The 4,058-nt window shown below is 48.1% G+C and overlaps 1 protein-coding gene across 2 annotated transcripts in view; it reads right to left on the bottom strand.

Annotated features, from left to right (window-relative positions):
• Nucleotides 1-509, bottom strand: part of ST6GAL1 (ST6 beta-galactoside alpha-2,6-sialyltransferase 1) — a 120,079-nt gene extending 119,570 nt beyond the window's left edge. Inside the window, exon 1 of one of the 2 annotated variants that reach the window (XM_045296428.1) lies at nucleotides 386-509. The gene's annotated coding sequence lies outside the window, so the exon portion shown is untranslated. The remainder of the gene's footprint in view (nucleotides 1-385) is intronic. The other variant, XM_045296427.1, reaches the window with a different exon arrangement.
• Between the last annotated feature and the right edge of the window lie 3,549 nt (nucleotides 510-4,058).

The raw sequence follows: 4,058 nt of genomic DNA on the forward strand, positions 1-4,058 counted from the left end.
GGGGAGCAAAGGGGAGCGGGGATGCGGGGTGGGGACCAGGGAAGGAGGGAAGAGGAGCCCGCCGAGGGGCGGGGAGGAAGGCCGCCGGCTCCGTTATGCAAATGCGCGGAGAACAAGGCAGGGTCAGTTCCAGGCTCCCCTGCGTCCTAATCAGCCAAAGGTGCCCACAGTGGGCCGGCCGGGGAAGCGGGCTGATGCCGGGACTCTAGCCGCCCCGCGAGGAGGGCGGCCAGAGGGGGAGGAGCGATAAGATGGGGCAGAAGCCCCCTAAGCCATCTCCATCCCAACTCCCAGGTCCTAGGGGATTGCCCGCGGGGTGTGCATCCTAACCGCAAGTGCTGGCTCTGCTGGGGACTGCCGGCGTGACCATGAGCAAGTCACTTACCTCGGAGGCCTCGAATTCTTCCAACATAGAATATGAACTAAAAGCGACTGACGGGGTTTAACGAGAACCTTCTAACATACAGGCCTGTGTGGCCAGGAAGTCTTGCACTCGGAGACTGACCACCAGAGCTGTCTGCAGGCCGGAGAGGTTGAGGGGATGGATGGTGAAGGAGCCAGGGCCCGCCCTTCACTGGAACTGAGACAAGGCCACAGGAAACCACTGGTTGAATAAGCCCCGGGGCTGCATGATGCCCATCCCTGGGGCTACTTCCCCAAAAGTGAACATCATTTCACAACAGGTCTGAAAGCAGCTAGAAGTCACCATCTCTGTCCCTTGTCGCCAGGAGAAAGCGATCTAGCAAGCAGAACTCCTAATCCTACCCACCCACACCATAATATCTACTGGGTGCCCACAAAGCGGCCAATACTTGGAGGGTCCTCTAAGGCCTGAAGATAACCCAAACAAAACCAGTGCTTTCCGGTTGATTCGGCACATGATGAACAGAGGTGTGGCAGAGAAGGACTGGGCTCCCTGGCTTCCTTGACTATGATCTTTTTTTTTTTCATCATTTTATTAGGGGCTCATACAACTCTTATCACAATCCATACATACATTAATTGTGTCAAGCACATTTGTACATGCATTGCCCTCATCATTCTCAAAACATTTGCTCTCCACTTAAGCCCCTGGCATCAGCTCCTCATTTTGCCCCTCCCTCCCCGCTCCCCATCCCTCATGAGCCCTTGATAAGAAAGTCGAGGGAAACAGAGGAAAGAGGGGGAGGCAAAGGGCATTTATAGAGGTCTAGATCCCAGGCAGCGAGTTTGGTTTGTTGTTTACAACACCCTCCTTTGTCACTTTTGTTTCCCTTTCCTTGATCCTGGTCCCCTAATATTGTCGCAGCTGGTCCTTCTCCCGGCCTGCCTCTGCCTTGGATAGAGGTATTACTGTTCGACACAAAGAGTTCCAATTGGAGAAGGTATGACATAGGGTATATTCAAAGCCCTGATGGTGTACCGTGTTACATATAAACCGTTAACCATAAGGTCAGCTGAGGCTAGATCTACAGCTCTGGAACCCCTATGGAGCAGTTCTACACTGTTCTATAGGGTCACTAGAAGTCAGAATCTATTTGATAGCAGTGGATTTATGATCCATTTTAAGGTTCACCCTACTTTGAGGATATGACCCTAATACATACCTTTCCTGATATTACGCACAGTATTTTCTTGTTCTGTTCAAACCAGTGCCTCTTGGTCTGTGTACAAGTTCCCCATGAGCACAATTAAATGTTCCAGAATTCCCATTACCTAGAGTTATGCTCCACACAGTCTAATGCCTTTGCCTAGGCCATGAAACACAAGTCAACATCTATCTCGGATTCCCTCTCAGGCAAGATCTATCTGACACCAGCAATGGTATCCCTTATCCCAGTTCCTCTTCTGAACCCTATCTGAATGTCTGACAGCTTCCTCTCAATGTACTACAGGTGGTGTGTGTCATACTAAGTCTGTATGTTGAGCAGATACACTGAGAAACTGGACTATATGAAGAACTCATCAGGATTGGAATAACCCACCAGACACAAATGACACAACATAGCTTGTGGAAAGCCAAGAAGGTCTACATTTACTAATGAAGATAAAGATCTTCCCTGTGGATTGCAACTCAACCTAACGAAAGCAAAAGTTTCTACAAGTGGACTGATAAGTGGCAGCATGATCAATGGAGGAAAAAATTGTAGTTATCAAAGATTTCATTTTACTTAGATCCACAATGAATGCCCATGGGAGCAGCAGTCAAGAAACCAAAAGATCTACTTGCATTGGACAGCTCAGATACAAAAAACCTCTTCAAAGTGTTAAAAAGCAAAGAAGTCAACTGGCAGACTAAGGTGCACTTTACCCAAGCGTAGTAGTTTCGATGGACAATGAATAAAGGCCATGGTTTATACGGGTTTGTTGTTGTTTGTTTAGTTGATACCTCTAAGGGCCAGCCTAGATTCCTGATGTCCATTGAATGAGTCAGAAGCTAGTCCAAGGGAGAGAGACCTATGCATTTAAATGACTGGATTGGGCAGGGTGTAACAGGAGATCAGCACCACAAAGCTCGAAAGAAAATATCAAACCAAAACCAAGCTCACTGCCATGGTGACCCTACAGGAAAGGTAAAGCTGCCCTGTGCCGTTCTGAGACTCTAACTATTTACAGGGGTAGAAACCCTTGTCTCTCTCCAGAGGAGCAGCTGGTGGTTTTGAACTGCTGACCTTGCAGCTGAAAATCCAATGTGTAACCACCACACCACTAGAGCTAAAAAACAAACAAAAAAGAAAACCTAAGCCCCCTGCCATCAAGTCAATTCCAACTCACAGCGACCCTATAGAACAGTGTAGAACTTCCCCACTGGCTTTCGACAAATCTTTATGGAAGGAGAAAACCTCATCTTTCTCCCAAAAAATGGGTGGGGAGGAAGTTTCAAATCCTACATCTTCAAGTTCTTAAGTGTATAGTCAGGGACCAGGCATTTTACCTCTCTGACATCTATAAAAATTAGACTAAACCTACCAACTATCTGATGAGGAAGAGAGACAATATGAGCAAAGTGCCTTTGCTCCTCCAAAAAAGGCAAATGCTAGTTGGATGTCCTTTTCTCATTCCCTCTGTCATTACCTCAGCTCTCATTCATCTCCCCTGACATCAGCTTCCAAATCGGCTTCCCTGCTTCCAGTTTCTGCTCCTACATTCATTTTTCAGCTTGCCGACAGAGGAGTCAGAATCAAACCAATGATGCATGTCATCTTGTTGTGCTTCCAGTAGTCCCAGAGTCGGCTCTAGATCTTCAGGGTAGCGTTTAAGACCTGGTCCAAGCCATCCTTCCCATTGCATTTCTCCGCTCCCCATCCTCCTTCAAACATAGGAAACCAAATTCTAAAACCAAACCAGAGTTTGCAGTGACCGTGACCTCCCGTAGAATCTGTGGGCCCCTCATCTGGCCCTGCACGTCTATGCGCTCCTGCTATGATCAGCAAACTCAGCCACAACACAGAAGACACCTCCTCTAGGCCTCTCATTGATAGTCAATTTGTAGTCATCAGTATTTCCTTTGTAGGAGGAGCCCTGGTGTTGTAAAGAGTTATCGTCTTTCAATCTTTCTATCCAAGAGTGACCATCTCAGCAAACCCTGGGGCAGGTCCACCCTCCCCAACAGGACCGGATGGACTTGACTGCATGTTGGGTTTTTCCATCACATCCAGTGAGCACCTCAGTCATTTCCTTTCCAGACATTACTTTTCCCACAATACAAAAAGCAGAGGGGCTCATTTGAATGGTGTCTCTAGTCCTCCCCGCCCCCACCTCCCCTGCTTTTTTGACCAGAAGAACTACGACCAAACAGCAGAGAAACCGGGGCACAATCTCATGCTAAATTCTTGGCTTGCTGGACCGAGATGACTGCAGATGATGTGAACATTTCCTGGGTTCAGAGACAGAGCAGGCAGTTAGGGGTATCCCTGGATGCATTCCCACAGGGAGTCATGGGGAGAGTGTTCCTTTGGGGGAGATTCCCTGAAGATTTTTCGCTTATCAGTTGTGGACTTCTGATTAATAATGAGGGATAGGAGGCTGGACCATGAGCCCAAATTTTGCCCTCCCAGTCCATTTATGAGGCTTCCCTA

This window comes from Echinops telfairi, unplaced genomic scaffold (assembly GCF_000313985.2).
Source record: "Echinops telfairi isolate 266 unplaced genomic scaffold, ASM31398v2 ScPeMD7_7407;HRSCAF=8445, whole genome shotgun sequence".
In the NCBI taxonomy this organism is placed as follows: domain Eukaryota; kingdom Metazoa; phylum Chordata; class Mammalia; order Afrosoricida; family Tenrecidae; genus Echinops; species Echinops telfairi.